Source organism: Eretmochelys imbricata, chromosome 25, assembly GCF_965152235.1.
Source record: "Eretmochelys imbricata isolate rEreImb1 chromosome 25, rEreImb1.hap1, whole genome shotgun sequence".
Classification (NCBI taxonomy): Eukaryota; Metazoa; Chordata; order Testudines; family Cheloniidae; genus Eretmochelys; species Eretmochelys imbricata.
The window spans coordinates 392160-411612 of record NC_135596.1 but is presented as its reverse complement, the minus strand read 5'-3'; the positions used below and the strand labels follow the sequence as shown (position 1 = coordinate 411612).

The 19453-nt window shown below is 46.3% G+C and overlaps 1 protein-coding gene and 1 pseudogene across 1 annotated transcript in view; one reads left to right on the top strand and one right to left on the bottom strand.

The window, feature by feature from the left end:
* The window catches only part of LOC144280209 (zinc finger protein RFP-like), a 149652-nt gene that overhangs the window by 24070 nt on the left and 106129 nt on the right, over window positions 1-19453 (bottom strand).
* Window positions 932-17297, top strand: LOC144280251 (zinc finger protein RFP-like; annotated as a pseudogene).

The following is a 19453-nucleotide window of genomic DNA, read 5'->3' as shown; positions in this document are numbered from 1 at the left end:
CTGTTGCACATCTTCCCCACATCGAGGGGGGAGAGAATTAATTAATGAGCTTGCATTGTACAGATCCTGTGCAGTGCAAAATGATACAATTCTGGGCTCATACTCCAACAGGGGTGCAAGGCTGGGGAGCTGGGAAAATGGAGGTTGTCTCCTGTTTGTCCTTGCGTGGCTTAGGTAAAGCACTGAGGTAACTCAGTTAGGTGTGTGGCATCACCTGCTGTCATGCTGGGTGATAACAGGGCCTGGAGGGGCTGGCTGTGTATCACCAGTAGAGCAGTGTGAGAAAGGACAACTCAGCTGAATTGTTAGGAGGCACAGCAGTTCCAACCACTCCCAGACTACACCCCGGGGAGTGACAACCTCTCACAGCGGGCAATGACCCTAACTCAGGCTGAGCAGAGGGAACCTTTTCCCAGTGCCCTCCCCAGCAATCCTCCCACCCTTTGCCCAGCCCAGTGCTGCCACGCTCTCCCTGCCAAAGTTACCGACTGGGTGTGAGAGACCTTTCCTTCTCCTGCTGCACCTCCCCCTGGCATTTTTCTGGCTCACTCAGCTTCTCTCCCTGGCAGCCAGGCCCAAATGTGGAGCAGAGGGGGCAGGACAGAGATGCTTCTCACGTTTGAGGGTGGCTACTCTGGTTTGCTGCCTTTGTGTACAGAGCCTGGCTGGGGAAGTGGTGGCTCGCCTCCTGTCTCACTGCCTGGACCTGGCTGCCAGGAAGAGGGGGCTGGTTGCAGGACCACAGCCCAGCCTAGTGGTATTGTTTTCACAAGAGCCCCAGGGCTGTAATGTTACCAGGGGGCTCGCTCCAGCTCAGCAAACAGCAGGAGTCAGTTCCAGGAAGGGAAACACCCAGGTGCTGCTACAGGGGGGGCTTGTTTCTGAGCTCAGGAAAGTGAACCTTACCCTGTTACACTGTCCAGAGGGAGCCATGGCTGCAGGGAGCTCTGTGGAAAGTCTCCAGGATGAAGCTACTTGTCCCATCTGTCTGGAGTATTTCACAGAACCTGTCACTCTGGAGTGTGGGCACAATTTCTGCCGAGCCTGCACCACCCAGTGCTGGGGAGAATCAGACACAGGCATCACCTGCCCTAAGTGCAGACAAGCTGTGCAACAGAGAAACCTCAGGCCAAACAGGCAGCTGGCCAATGTCCTAGAAATAGCCAAATGGCTGGGTGTCCAGGCAGCGAAGGGATCAGGAGTGTGTGTGGAACACCAGAAGGCTCTGACACTGTTCTGTGAAGAAGATCAAACCCCCATCTGTGTGGTTTGCCATCTGTCCGGGACTCACCGAGCTCACACTGTGGTTCCCATAAGGGAGGATAACCAGGAGTACAAGGTAGGGAATTGCTGTCAAGTTCAATGAGTAACAGCTTTGGATTTTTATGCCAGGTGGAAGTTGCCTGTCAGAGGTGTGACTGCATTGTTCAACTCTGTAAGGCCTTCATTGTATGGGAGATGCTATAAACAATAAATGAGACAGCTGGGTGGCAGGAATGGCCAATAAACAATTAAGACTTGAAAAATTTCTAATGTGGGAAAGTTTTACCTGAGAAGCAGAATCCTTTTCAAACCCAGCTCCCACTGGTGAACTAAGGGAACTCTCTATGGAACAGAAGCTGTTAAATGATCAGTGAGGTTTAAATCACCTGCAGGCCTGTCTATGTGAGACTGTTGCCTTCAGACTGGAGAATATCAAGTTAAAAAGCTGATGTTGTCATTGCTGATTTGTATCTTAGCATTTATCATCATTGTTGTTATTTGCATCCCAGTAGCCACTACAGACCCCAGATGAGATTTGACCTTGATTTTGCTGGAACCTGCACAAAACAGTGTGAGGGACAATCCCTGCTCTGAGCAGGGATAATCTAATGTATAGGCTAATCTGAGAAGAAAAATGCAGAGTGGGATAGGAAATGGAGGGCCAGAGTGGGGAAGTTAATTGCCTAAGGTCACCCAGCAGGAGAGTGACTGGGTGGGCAATAGGACCAAGGTCTCTCAAGGCCCACACCAGTGCCTGAACGATGAGACTATGCTGTTGTGGCCCTAGCAGCTCCTAGCAGTGATGAAGTCTGTTAGAAGGGGAAGACTCTTTGAGAAAAGTCTGAAGCCAGTAAGGAGATTAATGTAAGCAGTGTCAGGATGAGCTCCACCCTGACATCTGGTGGTGAGGTGTGGCAAGTTGTGGAAAAGAACTTCAGGGGCTGATCTCATTTGCATAGGCACACCCACCACGCCTAGAATGAGACCATAGCTGCCCAAATGGTCACTTTGGCTGCTGTGGGATCCCCAGTGTCTCTGTTATTGGGGCAGGAAGAATAAATTGTTATTACCCTGATTATGGGAACTGTGCTTGGAACTGTACGTGGCCTTTTGTTATGATGGAGGGATTCACCATCAACTAAGTAGCACTCGCTAGGCAAGGGTCATGGGTTCCAAAACTGTGTGAAGGGAGAGAGGCTGGGGACAAGTATTAATACTTGGTGGCATGGGCCTCTTGGTGAGGGCCTTACATGCTAATTGCATTTCCTCCTCTCTCCACTGTGAACTATCAGAGCTAATTTTGATTTCATTAGAAGTCTAGTAAAAGGCTGCTGAGCTCACTTTGGGCTGACAGGGCACCAGCACTGGGGTTCCCCTACTACAAGCTGAATTTACCTAAGAGCTGAAATCACTGAGTGTTGTGTTAAGTAGTGGGGGAGCCTGAAGATATATTGTGGAGCAGTTCGACGTGGAGCAGTTTGTGGGCCGTGGAGCTGAGCGAAGGAGTTCGTGGGGCGGCTGGCTGGCAGAGCGGAGCGGAGCGCAGCTGAGCGAAGGAGTTCGTGGGGCGGCTGGCGGAGCGGAGCTGAGCGAAGGAGTTCGTGAGGCGGCTGGCGGAGCGGAGCGAAGGCCTATGGAGCTGTGGGGCGGTCAGCTTCAGATCATGTAAGGTGCCTCTTAACCCCGTCCCATCTCCACCCAGGTTGGGAGGTAAAGCTCCGCAGATAAACTTTCGAACTCTGGGGCTACCCTGACCAGGGACAGAGACTTTTGGGGCATTGGACTTTTGGGACTTTGGGTGATTTGGGGTTGCTGGACTCAAGAACCAAGGGGAAAAGGGCATGCCCCAATTTGCTTGGGGTGGGTTTTTTTTCTTCATGGGTTGTGTTATGAATCCTGTTGGTGGTGTTTCCCCAACATAATGCCACATTGTTTCTCTCTGTTATTAAAAGGCTTTTGCTACACTCAGACTATGTGCTTGCGAGAGGGGAAGTATTGCCTCTTGGAGGCGCCCAGCGGGGGTGGTATATATTTGTCCCAGGTCACTGGGTGGGGGCTCGAGCCGGTTTGCATTGTGTTATTGGAATGGATCCCGTAGATATTGAACCCGGCCCTTGTTGCTGCCAACTCTGATGAGCAGAAGGGTTACATTAAGTTTCTCCTTGGGATTCTGAATTTCCATGAGGGGTTAAACTGAGATGCACCTTCACCCCAAAAAATAAAAATCAAACCACCCAAATCATTTCTGTTGATTCAGGATAAAATCCAGCTCTATTTGAAGATTCTGAGGGAAGAGAGAGAAAATTTCCAGGGATTTAAATTGAGTAGAGAGAAGAAAAGCCAGGAGTATCTGGTAGGCTCCTGTTGTTATTAACCTGCATTGACATGGGGTGCGAGGTTGGTTTGTAGGCAGATTCCCTTGTGGCCTTAGGAAATGTTGGCTTTTATCTACTACTCCATTACCACGGATGCTCTGTGCGTATGTGTGCACTCACCTCCATACAGAAGGCCTGAAAAATCCTCTTCTCCATCTTCAGATTCTAAGCTTTCATTTCTGGTAATGAATTCTTGTCCACCTTTTGTGGCTTTGACAAAAATCTTGCCAAAATGATCTGAATGTATCCAATGCACAGTTCTGTGCCTGTCTGCACTTTTTGTTCAATTGATTCATTTTTTCTTTCCATACATCTGTGTCAACGTAGTTCTGTGTAGAGCTGAGTAAACAACAAAACTTTTCGTTGACTGGAAATTGGGAAAAAAATGGTCAAACCTAAAATAATTAAACAAAGTGCAGCAAATCAGTGTTCCATTTTTTCTTGAGCAGTGTTTTGTTTCAATTTTGACCAGGAAGAAGGACTTTTTGAAGCAAAAACTAATTTCAAATTGAATAATCAAAACATTTTCTTGATTTTTTTCAGGATTTATTTATTTGTTTATCTGCTTATTTATTTCTTTATTTATCCATCCAAAAAATGTGGGTGACATTGAGAGGAATTCATTAAATATTTCAGAGTCAATGAATCTGCCTTTTCCCTCCAAAAAAGTTTAGTGCAAAAAATGTCACCCAGATCTAGTGCTGAGTCTTGCCTCCAGCTGCCTTGGATCTGCATTTTTAAAGGCCGCTGGTAACATGATATCCTAACCATGTCAGGCATGAGAATATCCCTTTAAGAGATATAGGGGCCAAATGGGAAGGTGTGAGAAAATCCTCTTTCTACTAACCACAGGTCACAGGCAAGTGTTAGATGTCTTAGAATGTGCAAAGAAATTCTCCCTCCTGCACACTCAGCACTCCATGAAAGGACCCCAGGCTCCATTCACGTCCCAAACAAGCCCTTTCCCTATTTTCTTACAGAAACAGACAGAAACAGAGAGGCAGAAGATTGTATCTGAATTTCAGAAACTGCGGCAGTTCCTGGAGGAATAAGATCGACTTCTGCTGGCCGAGCTGGAAAAGCTGGACAAGGAGATTGTGAAGATACAGAATGAAAATATCACCAAATTCTCAGAGGAGATTTCCCGTCTCAGTGAGCTGATCAGTGAGATGGAGGGGAAGTATCAGAAGCCAGTAAGCAAATTCCTGCAGGTGAGACAGAGTAAGAAATACCCCAGATCCCACCACAGGGATAGGACCGTGCCCAAATTGTGAGCACTGGAGTCCAGCTGTCAGTGAATTCCTGAAATGTGCATTACAATTTTTCTATGACCAATTAGAGATATATAGATATGAGAGATGGAAAAGCCCCATTAGCTGAGATAATCCATGGTTCTGGGGGCAGACCAGAGCTTCTTTTTTCAAGATTTGCAAAATCCCTTCCCTGCAATCCTCAGTGTGTTTCAAGTGGGTCTCAGATTATTTTTCTCTCTCTTTCCCCTCTAGGATGTCAGAAGTATCTTGAGCAGGTACATGGCTCTTTCTCACTCCCACACCCACTTCACATGCTGGGAAAGGACTTGGAAGCCATGTTAACACCACTTCTCTCCAGGGCTACGTGGCAAAATGTGTGGGGCAGGTTCACACTTTGGATACAAATCTCTCTAATGAATTTAATCCTGATGTTCTCACTTGCTGTCTGGAATGGCTTACAACTGTGAATGCCAAATTCAGGTCAGATGCCAGAAAACAGGGCAGACACCCTAAACTGGTGGTATATTCTATAATTAGATTTCACCGAACCAGTAACGAACATGCACTCCTGGATCACTGTATCAGTCTTACCATGGAGTCAAAGACAGTCCCCTTAGGATCTCCAGCCCTTCTTGCCACCCAGACAAACTGGGCTTTGTGATATTGGTCACTATACCAAATATCACATCACATTAGGTTACTCCCAACCACAAAGGGTCAGTCACTTACCCTGGTCAAATTTGTACTCTGGATCTCACCAAAGACAACGCTGAAGTAAATTCACTAGTAAACTAACTAAAGATTTATTAGCTAAGAAAAAGAACTGAGACTTATTGAGAGGTTTAAGCAGGTAAAATACATTAACAGGTGAGTCAAAGTGTATAACTCCAAGATGATAGCAGAGATGTAGTAGTCTGCTAGTTTTCCAAAAGTCTCAGGGATACCTAAAATCACTTTGGGGACCTCCTTCCACTCGCTCAGTATTCCACCCTCTTCGAATCTAAAACAGTTCAGAGATACAGGATCATTCCCTGGAATCAGTATTTACAGCTTCTTTCCACAGAAAGCAATCATCCAAGTGTTTTCATCACAGTGTGCATTTTTCCTTTGTTGACTAAATGCAGACTGAGCCTGAAGATTTCCATTGTCGAATGCAATGACCCATGCTTGAAGTCAGCATGCTTCTTCATTTCCCGTTCCAAGGCCCCAATCCTGTCTGATGGGCAATTAAATTACAGAGATATTATGTTATGTATGTCCCTGTACTTAATTGACCCTAGATCAAAAGTGTGTGTTAGCATCAAGATGAGAATTTACCTGATGTGTAAACTTCATGAAAACTAATGGATTGTTATGTGCTATTACCTAACAATATGCATTATGTATGAGATAGCAGAGAACAGGTTACAGATGAGTGAAGACAATATCATTCACATTTCCTTTGAACTAGATTAATACTCAAACGAATTAGTACACTTAACATTTCTTTGATATTCACACAGAAGTGAATTGGCCTATGGCTTTGACCTGAGCTGGCCTGGTGGTGTCACACTGACCTTTTTTAGAGAAGACTCTGGAATTATCCATTCAGTGGGAAAGATTAACCTAAAGTATTTCTTAGAGATGTCACATCCCTGGGGGACTGGCTGCCTCAGGATTATGTGGGTGAAATGTGAGCCTTTCACTGCTGGGACACTGCAATCCAACCCAGATCAGGAGTGATGAAGAGTCTTTCCCACCTGAGGACTGTTTGAAGAACTATGTGCAATGAGCTTGGGAGGGGGAAGTTGGCATGGGAACTTCCTGTCCATCATAGTGTGGAGGCCAAGGAGTGAATTGTCCATGGAGACTCACTTCCCCTTTTATCCCCAGAGCTTGTCTCTCCAGGCCAGAGTTGAAGAATATTAATGGGACCTTTAAGCAAAATGTTACACTGCCATGGCCTGTGTTGCACCTACTTTGAGGCTGGGAGAAGTAGAGGAATTCTAACTTCAAGCCCATTAGAGCAGCAACGTTCACTAACAAGGAATTATAATGAGTCACTAAAGGAAATAATACAAAGTGAAATGGTTTCTCTCCAGCTATGAAAAGAGGAAGTTCCAGCAGCCTGTGGAGACTTTCCCTGAACAAGAAAAGAGACTCAGTGATTTCTCCCAGAAAACTATTGTTCTAACGGAGACTCTGAGGAAATTCAAAGGCACTGAGAAAGGATCTAGGAGAGGAAATTGGGATGAACCTCTGAGTCTGTGGGAGGAGATGTGTTCTTGATTTAAAATACTGTACATATCTATTGAATGAAAGGTGGAGAGTAGAGCTATTGAGCAGGTGTAGCAGGGCCCAAGCATCAGGACATCTCACATTAATTCATGACTTACCGAAGGTGACAACCTTAAGGCCCAAATTTAGCAAAATGGCCTAATTTTGGGTCCCTGAGAGTTTCTCTCTCCTAACTACAAAACTTGCAAAGTCCCTGGGGGTCACAGAAACAGGGGTGTTTACTCTGGCCGGATCTCAGGACTTCCCTAGCCTGTGCCAAGCAGCCACTGAATAGGGGAGTCACAAACTGCCCCCCTCTATCCCTTTGCCAGTTCAGGGGGAATCTGACCCATTGAGCCGACCCTTCCCAGCTTGAATTTCCACATACATAAAAAAACTTACTATTATTTGTATTCCTGTCTATGGAGGACAAAGGCCCTGTTGTGCTGAGCACTTCATTGACACTGAATAAATAGACCCAAAGAGCTCACAATTCAGAGCTCTGACCCTGCAAATTCTTAACATCCTATTAATGTCAAAGAGACCAAAGTGTGTACAGTTACATTGACACTAAGGTCTTTGCAGGATCTGGGTCTAGGGTCTGACAAAATGCAATAGGTGAATGAGACAAACCAGCTGGGATGTAGAGGGTGGGAGGAGATGAGGAGGGGAAAGTAAATATTTCTTACAGATTGTATCTCGTAGGGTGCTTGTGAGCATAAGTGCCGACTCCATGGGTACTTCAGGGCTCAACCATAATTAAAAGACAGTTATATTAGTTACAAATGAGAATGCTGTTATAAATATGACAGCATGAAATCTCACCTCTCTTTTATCCTTTTCCTCTTCAGACACTCTGCCATCTGAACTGGAGATGGGGCACACAGACATGGTGAGATTGCAGGTGGACATTATCTTTTAAAGAAGGAGAAAATTCACATGAAAACATTTCATGAATTTGAAGCTACAGTTACCAGCCAAACCAACACAGACCATGACACTCACAGCCCTAAAAAAAGAAAACATTCACTACTAAGGAGATCCCAAGCTGAAGTCACACAAACAATCCTGACAACAACCTTAGTGCTCAATTCATGCGCACACCAGTGAATAGAAACAGTCACTGACCAACATCCAAACACCCTTAATTCTGACCCCGGGGTTTTCATAGACATTGACAGGCCCTTTCAATATTAAATTGAGAGGAATGAGGACAGAGCTCTCTCCCCTGAGGGCTGACACATCCCTCTCCTTTACCCTGGCAGAGGCGGGTCTCGCCCATCACTCTTCTCCAACATCCTACGTTTCCTTTGGGCAGGATGGTGCTCTGCCATTAGAGCTGCTCCCTGCTTCATGGATTGGGGAGATGCTCTGCCTCAGATGGTGGCACCGCCTCCCTTCTCTCGGAGCTGAAGATGGGGCTACCCCTCCCAATGCCACCTCCTACTCTCTGGTCTTAAAGCATTCCCCAATGCTGAACCTTCCTTTCTATTCCTCAGCCTGGGAGTGGAGGCTGCATTTAGGGGAGGGAGCTTCCCTCTGGGGTTTAGAGCTGGTACCTGCCTCCTCTGCTCCCTCCTCACTAAAAGCTTCTGAAACCTTCCTTTCTGTGTCTCTGCAGCTGGGAATGGAGCAGCCCCGGCAGGGGAATCAGGGACCTGAAGCCTCTATAAAACACATGAAAGTAATGAGTGGCTCCCATTCAACAGAATGAGAAACTGCAGTGACCCCTCTGCTCAGTCTCAGGCGCCCAGGACAGAGGCAGCTCCCTGGGACCCAGGACTGTCCCAGCCAGAACAAGGCTGTTGGGAGTGTGAGAAATGGTCCCAGTCTCCCCCAGGGCTGAGCTCTGCCTCTAATGCTCTGATTCTTTCTCTCCCCAGAAAATGTGACTCTGGATCCAGACATGGCTCATCCCATCCTTATGCTGTCTGAAGATCAGAAAAATATGAGATGTGGATTCACGTGTGAGGATCTGCCCAGTAACCCAGGAGAGATTTGACACTGATCCCTGTGTGCTGAGCTGTGAGGGATACACCTCGGGGAGACATGCCTGGGAGGTGGAGGTGTGGGATAAGGGATGCTGGGCTGTGGGGGTTGCCAGAGAGTCTGTGAGGAGGAAGGGACATCTCATCCAGAACCCTGAGGAAGGGATCTGGGCTGTGCAGCGGTGGGTGGGTCAGTACCAGGCTTTAACCTCCCCTGTTACCCACCTATCCCTGTGCAAGGTACCCCAGATGATCTGGGTTTCTCTGGACTATGAACAAGGGCAGGTGACATTTTTCAGTGCTGGCAATGAGGCCCCAATCTTCACTTTCCCACTGACTTCTTTTTCTGGGGAGAAAATCCGCCTGTGGCTCTGGGTGGGGGGCAGGATCCCAGCTCAGGCTGTGTCACTGAGATACATGGGAAATACCTCACTGGGGACCCTCAGATCTGTCTCTCTAGCCTCAGACACCAGACTCTATGACCCTGGAGGACTCTTGTCTGCTTCCAGACTTTCTACTGTGTAGTCTCTACTGCCCTGGAGGTTCTGGGGGTCTGGTCTGTCAAACCATAGGCAGCTGGGATTGACTGAGATGGAGAAGTCAATCTCATTGTTCCAGGGATTGTGCAGCCTGTTTGTCACTGTCCTCCATGATCTGGGAGGACTCTGGGGATACTGTGTCAGACTGTGTCACTGAGACCTGTGGGGGGAGGGGGTATAGCTCACTGGGAATGAAAAAATTGGCTTCTCTTTCAACAGTCGTCCTAGTTTCTATGACCCTGGAGGACTCCCATCTGGCTAGGCTCATCTCTATGACCCTGGATGACCCCTCTTTACCAAACCCACAACATCCATATGAGCCCTCCAATCTCCTGCCCCTTCCCTCCATGAATAAGAAGAGAAGGAAAACCCTGGAGCTGCAGGAGGAGCAGAGGGGCTCTGAGGGGAAGGGGCAGATGTGGGGCTTCAGGGATCAGAATTGATATAGGATTGAGGGCAGAATTGATTTGGAGGCTGGGGGCAAATTACTAGCTGGGCTGGGGGACAGGGAGATGTGGGGGTGGCAGGGAAACATGAGGAGAAGCAGGAGGCTCTGCACCAGCAGGGATCCTAGGAGAAGGAGACCCAGTGATTGGAGAGTGTGACCTCCAGGACCCCAGGGAAAAGGAGCATATAATAGGGGAGTGACATCATCTGGATGAAGATGAGCTGGCTGTGTGGAGTGGAAAGGCACATATGGCACATATTTGACCAGAAGGGAGAAAAATCATGAAAGAAAAAAATCAATTAAAACGAGAGTAAACAGTGAAGCCTGGGCAAGTGGAGGGAAACTGAAATGGAGAGAGTGAAAGCAAAACAATCCTGAGAAGGAAAATGCTCAGGGGGCAGCACAAGGGGAAGTGATAAACTCAAGCGAGAGAACTGGGAAACCAAGTTGGAATGATCTGTGATAGGGAACAGAAGAGTGTTAGAGGGAGACAGAGAAGCAGTGATGGAAAATGTGTGCTAGAGAAAATGATGTGCCAAACTGGATGAAATAAAAGAAAAGTAGTAATGGGCTTAATCTGCAGCAAGGGAGATTTAGGTTAATGTGACACGTACCTCAAATTAGCACCCTGTACCCCCATATTCATCATCCATATATGGTTGGGATATTTAATACAAAGCATGCCATGTAAGATATCATATGTAAGATTATGATCTGCTGAAGCCCATTGTTCTGTCGAAATATGTATATCATTAGCGTGCATGAAGTTATGAAATTTTGCTTTATGTTTGAGCATGAGCTTTCGTGAGCTACAGCTCACTTCATCGGATGCATACCGTGGAAACTGCAGCAGACTTTATATATACACAGAGAATATGAAACAATACCTCCTCCCACCCCACTGTCCTGCTGGTAATAGCTTATCTAAAGTGATCATCAGGTTAGGTCATTACCAGCACAAATCCAGGTTTTCTCACCCTCCACCCCCCCACACAAATTCACTCTCCTGCTGGTGATAGCCCATCCAAAGTGACAACTCTTTACACAATGTGCATGATAATCAAATTGGGCCATTTCCTGCACAAATCCAGGTTCTCTCACTCCCTCATCCCCCTCCAAAAACCCACCCCCATACACACACAAACTCACTCTCCTGCTGCTAATAGCTCATCCAAACTGACCACTCTCCAAGTTTAAATCCAAGTTAAACCAGAACATCTGGGGGGGGGGGGGTAGGAAAAAACAAGAGGAAATAGGCTACCTTGCATAATGACTTAGCCACTCCCAGTCTCTATTTAAGCCTAAATTAATAGTATCCAATTTGCAAATGAATTCCAATTCAGCAGTTTCTCGCTGGAGTCTGGATTTGAAGTTTTTTTGTTTTAAGATAGCGACCTTCATGTCTGTGATTGAATCCAGGAGAGTGAATTTGTGTGGGGGGGTGGAGGGTGAGAAAACCTGGATTTGTGCTGGTAATGGCCTAACCTGATGATCACTTTAGATAAGCTATTACCAGCAGGACAGTGGGGTGGGAGGAGGTATTGTTTCATATTCTCTGTGTATATATAAAGTCTGCTGCAGTTTCCACGGTATGCATCCGATGAAGTGAGCTGTAGCTCACGAAAGCTCATGCTCAAATAAATTGGTTAGTCTCTAAGGTGCCACAAGTACTCCTTTTCTTTTTGCGAATACAGACTAACACGGCTGTTACTCTGAAACCTGCTTTATGTTTGTTACTGAAATACATTGCAAATTTGAGAGTCTCTATTACAAGGGTGATGATCTCCACCCAGGAGGGAGTTCAACGACCATTAATCACCAGGGGAGTTGTAATCAAGGGATATACAATTCAATGACAGTTTCACAAGCACCACACAATGGGGACTGCTCAACTCTATGACTCAGTCGCAAAAGACCACACCAGGGGGATTGCTCAACCCTGTGACTCAGCAAAACCCACCAGAAAATGTCTGGGCAAGTGTCTTCTAGGCACATGGACTAAGGATATAAAATAGGAGACAGTAGTATCGTGCTTTTCCCTTTCTTCTCCCTCACCTACGCTGGAAGCAACAAGAATGCTGGGAAGACAGAAAGACTCAGCTGAGGAGACTAGTCTCAGGCTTGAGAGAGAGGCCTGTGTATTATGAATTGTAACATCCAGTGGGGTGAGAAAATTGCTTGATCTTAATACTGCTGAGAGTAGTAAGGTTTAAGATTTAGATTGCATGCTTATCTTTTATTTTCTTTGGTAACTATCTCTGACCTTTTATGCCCACCACTTATAATCACTTAAAAATCTATCTTTCTGTAGACAATAAACTTGTTTTATATTTTACCTAAAACACTGTGTTTCAGTTGAAGTGCTTGGGAAATCTCAGCTCAGCTTACAAAGGCTTGTGTATGTCATCTCCACATTGAGAGACGGGCGGACTGGGTAATAAATGTATACTGGTCAGGTTCTGACCAGGGCATGATGGTACAGCTCTGGGGTGCAAGGCTGGGTGCTGGGGGGAATTGTCTGGTGCCTTTCTCTGTGTGATTTGTGAGTGGCTTTGGGAGCATTCATGCATTCTAGCTGGGTGTGTGGCTCCACGTACTGTTGTGCTGAGTGATAACAGTGTCTGGAGGAGTTTGCTGCTTGTCACTAACAAAGGATTCTGAGAGATAGCCCAGGCTGGAGAGTTAAGAGGGCACAGTGGTACCCCAGTTCCAGGTTGTACCCCGGGGACCCCATCACAGTTAGATATTAGGAAAAACTATTGAACTATAAGGGTATTTAAGCTGTGGAATAGGCTTCCAAGGAAAACCGTGGAATCCCTATTATTGGAGCTTTTAAAAACAAATCGGACAAACAGCTGTCCGTGACTGTCTAGGTTTATTTGGTCCTGCTACAGTGCTGGTGGCTGGACTTGACTTGATGACTTCTTGAGGTCCCTTCCATCCCTATAGTTTTATGATCTGCTGATTCTAAAAAGAAGAATGAAAGGGAATGTGAGAGGGAGAGGGAGATCTATAAAATGTTACCAAAAGTGAGATTGCAACTCATTCATTCCACCCTATAGTTCATGGACATTATTTTTGCTGTAGTGCCTTTCAGAACAACGCGTCTTCAAATTTTGTATGTTTTTACAGTGGGTTCTGTTTATGAAAGATCCCTCTCAGTTCCTTTTAAGCCTGACATTCGCTTAAATGAAACATATAAACCATTCTACTTGTGTATTTCCCTTTAATTACCCAGCTGTGATTTTTGAAGGCAGTGAAGGGATTCTCCCTTTCCCCCAAGCTGATTGTGTTACCCCACATCTGTGTGTGTGTGTGTGAGAGAGAGAGACTCCGTTGATAGCCTGGGTCTTATGCTGCTATCCCACCTGCACTCTGGGTCATGTGCTTTATATAAATATATACATCAGGAATTGTTCATCTATGCTCTGCAGAGAGCTGATTTGATCACTTCACCTCTCAACCCCCAAACCTGCCAGTGGCTGACATCAGCAATCAAAAGGCGTGATAGATCTTGGCAATATGGAACACTTGAATTTTATGGCACAATATACCAGATTCAACAGATTATAATGGTTTTAACTATTGTGTGAATTAAATAAACTATTAAAAAAGGAAATTAAAATATGTATCAAAGAGAACCACACAATCCCCACTTCCACGGCAACAGGGCTGGTGCTATGGCCACTCCTGTCCCCAGCACACACCTCCACCACTTGACCTTCAGGAGGAATTGCTATTCTTGCTGAGGACCAAGCACTGGAATGGGCCTTGACACACACACTTTGCCAGGAGGTTCTCTTCCTGGCTTGAGTGTGGGATAGCGATAGATTACCAAATCATATCTATTACAGGCATTGATCCTGAAGAGCAGTAGAAGTGAGTGGCTAGCATCTGGGCTTTCTATAGCGGAGAGCTGCGTTTTCTTCCCAGTTCCACCTGAAGTGACCTTGTGCAGCCTCTCAGTAAATTGAGGGAGAAAGTGTCTAATACTTGCCTGCTTTCCAGGGTAGGGGATGTGGTGTGTCATTAGGGATATGGGTTGTGATGTGCATGGAAATGCAAACAACAAAAAGGAGAGGTGATATTTGAACTCATTGGTTGCTAGCTCTTAGTTTGCTGCACTTTGCCATCAGCTACTGGACAAATGTCTCTCTTTCCCTTGCGTCTGTGACAGGCTGCTATCTTCTTTGGAGCAACAGAACAAGCAGCCAAAATCAGCACAACTGATGAACATTCCATCTGTAAGCAGAGTCAGGCTAAGCTCTACCCTGACATCTGGTGGTGAATTGTGGCAAGTTGTGGAAAAGAACTTCAGGCGCTGATCTTGTTTGCATAGGTTTCAGAGTAACCGGCATGTTAGTCTGTATTCGCAAAAAGAAAAGGAGTACTTGTGGCACCTTAGAGACTAACCAATTTATTTGAGCATAAGCTTTTCGTGAGTTGCATCTGATGAAGTGAGCTATAGCTCACGAAAGCTTATGCTCAAATAAATTGGTTAGTCTCTAAGGTGCCACAAGTACTCCTTTTCTGTTTGCATAGGCACACCCATCCCACCTAGCATGAGCCCACAGCAGCCCAAATGGTCACTTTGGCTGCTCTGGGATCCCCAGTTTCTCTATTATTGGGGCAGAAAGAATAAAGTGTTGTTACCGTGATTATATGAATCAAGGACAGTGGAACTATTTTATGATGGAGGGACTCACCATCAACTAAGTAGCACTCGCTAGACAAGGGACATGGATTCCAAAAGCTAGTAGCTTGAAAAAGATTGGGGCTAGATCTTTGTACTAGGTGGTGTGGGTCTGTTTTTAGGGGTCTGAACTACTAATTACACCTTCTTGTCACTGTAGGCTTTTAGAGGTAATTTTGATTCTATTAGGAGTCTAGTTACAGGTTGCTGAGCTGGATTCACTTTGCGCCAATGGTGCTCTAGTATTGAGGCTCTCCTATTACAAGCTGAAGTCAATAAAGAGCTGGAATTGCTGAGTGCTGTGTTGGGGGGGCTGAAGATACATTGCAGAATGGATGGCAGAGCAGCGCAGTTTGCAGGATGGCTCGCAGTGAAGGCTATAGCAGAACCTGACAGAGAGGTGGGGCAGTTGGCCTCTGACCATGTAAGGTGCCCCTTAACCACCCCACCTGCATTTCTACCCAAACTGGGGGGTAAAACTTTGCAGATAAACTTTTGAACCCTGGGGCTGCACTGACCAGGGACAGAGACTTTTGACTTGTTGGACTTTTGGGACTTTGGGTGATTTTTGGATTGCTGGACTCAAGAACCAAAGGGAAAGGACATGGCCCAATTTGCTGGGTGAGTCTTTGCTCATGGTTTGGTTTATGAACCCCAGTTGTGGTGGTTTCCCTATTTAATGCTGATGTCGTTTACCTCATGTTATTAAAGATTTTCTGCTACACCGAGACTCTGTGCTTGTGAGAGGGGAAGTATTGCCTCTTTGAGGCACCCAGGAGTGTGTGTAAGATTTTCCCAGGTCACTGGGTGGGGGCTCGAGCCAGTTTTGCATTGCATTGTTGAGAGGGAACCCCTATGTACTGAACCCGGCCCTTGCTGCTATCAACTCAGCCTGGCAGAAAGGTTACACACCAATCTAGTAACTTGGGAGCTCTGCCCATCATATGGTGCTGATCTTCCTTCTTCTTTCCAGTAGGTAACTTACATTCAAAGGCAACTAAAATATAAGGCATGTGTTGTTCACATTTCTTTTCCTCACCAGCATTTGCTGTGGTGGCCACAGTGTGTTAAGGGGAGGGGAGCTGCTGCTAGAGACAGTCACTTTGAGATGGGGTCCAAATTTTGCAAAAGTTTGAGCTCCCCCTTCCCCCCACCTTGCTGTCAGAGCTGAGAATTTGTTTTCCATCTGTTCCTTAATGAAATAGCTAGCACACTGCATATGGCTGCCAGGGAGCATCAGGGCCTGGGAAGCTAATTTACAACAACACGGGTAGGTCACATTACTCAGCTGCAACAATATGGCCAGTGTGATGAAACAGCAGTGACGCTGAGCCAGTTTCTCAGCTGGGGCACTGAGTGTGTTCCCTGGCTTCAATGGATCTCAGCGAGCTGGTGCAGCTTGAAGAAGTAGCCTCTTATTATAGCCAGTTACAGAGCAATCTGTGCAACTGCCTGCATCCCCAAAAGCATCTCCTGCCAGTGCTTCCTTCCCTTCATGGTTGACTCCCCTTTCCTGGTCCCAGGTGGCCGTGCCCCAGACTCTCACAGGCCCCCTCAGTCTGGCCCCTGATCCCCCTTCTGCAGCTGGAGTAAACCAGTGGCCTGAGGACTTTGCAGTTCTCTATTTTGCCAAGCCCGTGTGCTGTGCAGGAGCTCCAAAGAGGGCCGGGACCTTGCTAGAAGTGGGGACACTGGCAGGAGAACAGAAGTAGTAGCCAGGCCACTACCAGGCCCTGAGACCTCGCATAGATTGTCACAGTTCTTTGTGTTTCTTTAGAGAGAGCTGTTATTTTTTAATACCACAAACAATGAGTTTACTGAAGTCCTGCTTTGCTCATTCACTGTCACATTCAACCTCTGTGACTGCAGTAGAGGGGGCACATTAAATGCTCATTAAAATTGTTCAAATGTCTTTAAGATTTGAGGAACATCAAAGAGTTGGGGAAAATATTTATGCCTTAAAAGGAAACTTGAAATATGTACTGCACGATAAAGCTTCTGGCTTGACTCTAAGGAAGGGGGAGCTGGGAACTCCCCAAAGACTGTGCCCCTGCTGAGCAGTTTCTGACAGTTTAATGAGACAGGTGAAGGAATCCCCACTCCAGCTACATGAGGATTCACCTCAGGGAGACATTGCTGGGAGGTGGAGCTGGAAGATGGGATGTGCTGGGCTGTGGGGGTGGCCAGAGAGTCTGTGAGGAGGAAGGGAGGGATCAGACTTAATCCTGAGGGGGGGATCTGGGCTGTGATGTGGTGGGTGGATTGGTACCAAGCTCTCACCTCCCCTGAGACTCCCCTGACCCTGAGTCATGTCCCCAGCAGGATCCGGGGTTGTCTGGACTATGAAAGGGGCCAGGTGACATTTTTTGATGCTGATAATGAGGCCCCGCTCTTCACTTTCCCGCCAGCCTCTTTCCCTGGAGAGAAAATCCACCCCTGTCTCTGGGTGGGGGCCAGATCCCAGCTCAGACTGTGTTACTGAGACATGGAGGGAACACCCCCCTGAGGACCCTGAAATCAGCCTGTCTAGTCTCAGATGCACCAGTCTCTATGCAGACTTTCTTCTGTGCAATTTCTTTGACTTTGGAAGTTCCATGGGGTCTGGACTGTCAAACCATAGAGAGCAGGGGGTGATCAAGATGGAGAAGCCAATCCCATTGTCCCAGGCATTGTGCAGCCCCTTTATCACTATTTGCTACGATCTGGGAGGACTCTGGAAATCATGGGTCAGACTGTGTCACTGAAACTGGATGTGAGGGTGGGGAGAGAGGGGGAAAGTAAAGCACACTAAGGCCTGTTCCACATTACAGAGTTAGATCATCATAAGGCAGCTTTCTGACGGGATCCCCGGGGTGCACCCTGGGGCCATGGGACCACTGTGCCCTCTTATCTCTCCATCCTGGGCTGTCTCTCACAATGCTTTGCTAGTGAAAAGCAGCAAACCTCTGCAGGCACTGTTATCACTCAGCACAACCACACGTGGAGCCCCCCCGGACAACTAGATTGCATGAATGCTCCCAAAGCCACTCATGAATCACACAGAGAAAGGCACAAGCCGAATCCCCCCTGCTCCCAGCCTTATACCTCAGGAATATACCATCTTGCACTTCTCAAGACGAGCTGTGCAAGTTCATTAATTGGTTCACCACTTCATCAATGGAAAGTGGATATAAACCAGCCTTTGTAAACCTGAGCAGATTTGCCACGCACTTCATTTAAACTCACTGGTAAAGATGAAAAGTAAAATAAGTGTATTGATTAGAAAAGATAGATTTTAAGTGATTATAAGTGATAGGCAAAACGTCAGAGTGGCTACCAAAATAAAATAAAATAAAATATAAGTATGCAGTCTAAACTCTCAATCCAATCAGACTGGGCAACAGCTAGATTAAGCAGTTTTTCTCACCCCACTGAATATTGCAGTTCATAGTACATAGGTTTCACTCTTGAAATCTGGGCCAATCTCCTCTGTTAGAGTCTTCAATCTTCTGAATGTCCTTATTGCTTGCAGCACAGGTTTGGTGGAGGATAAAAGGCCAAGCATGGGGCCACTGTGTTCTGTTTTATATCCTTAGTCCATGTGCTTGGAGAACACAAGTCCAGGCATGTCTGATGGACATTGCTGAGTCACAGGGTGAGGTATGTCACCTGTGAGTGAGTCATTGAATTGTAACTCCTGTGCTGGTGATGTCTGTTCAGCACCCACCCTGGGGTTAGTTACCTCCCTTGTCATTATCTCTAGAGAGCTAGTATCTGGGCTCTTCCCAAAACCACAGCATATTTTAGTGAAAACCATACAACACAATTCTTATAATTTTATATACATTAATGGTACACATATTTAGATGGAACAGTGGGTTTCAGCAGATATTCAGGCCTGTCTGTAAAGGCCTAGACTCTAAGCATTTAGGTGTATTCTTATCACTTGGCTAGTTATAGAGGTATAAAAGAAAGAATCAAAATCACTGTCTGCTGGTGTAAGGGCCTTCTCTTACTGTGACCGTCTGAGGCCCTGTGCTTAGGCTAAGGCCTTTGGCTAAGCAACAGAGGCAGCCATAAGCTGGGAAGTGAATGGTCACATCCTCACATTCCAAACTAGTCACATTGAAATAAGGTGCTATTGCACTGTTAGGAATACAATCCTGTCCTGATAGTGCCTATCACCTCCAGAGAAAGGGAAGTGCCTAGAAAATGTAAAAGGAAACTTAGTTTGATAGCATCCTGTCTGGCAAGAACTCACTTATCAATAGCTGGGATGTGAAATCCTCACTTCTGTATTGTTTTGTCATTATAGTTCCCACTTTGCTATTGTTTGTCTGTATAATCTCTGTCTGGTTCTGTGATTGTTTCTGCCTGCTGTATAATTAATTTTGCTGGGTGTAAACTAATTAAGGTGGTGGGATATAATTGTTTGCATAATCATGTTACAATATGTTAGGATTGGTTAGTTAAATTTCAGGAAAATGATTGGTTAAGGTATAGCTAAGCAGAACTCAGGTTTTACTGTATAGTCTGCAGTCAATCAGGAAGTGAGTGGGTGTGTGAGTGTGGGGAAAATGGGAACAGGGAATGGGGGTGGGGAAATTGGAGTCATGTTTTGCTAAAGGGGGAAATGGGAACAGGGAATGGGGGTAAGGA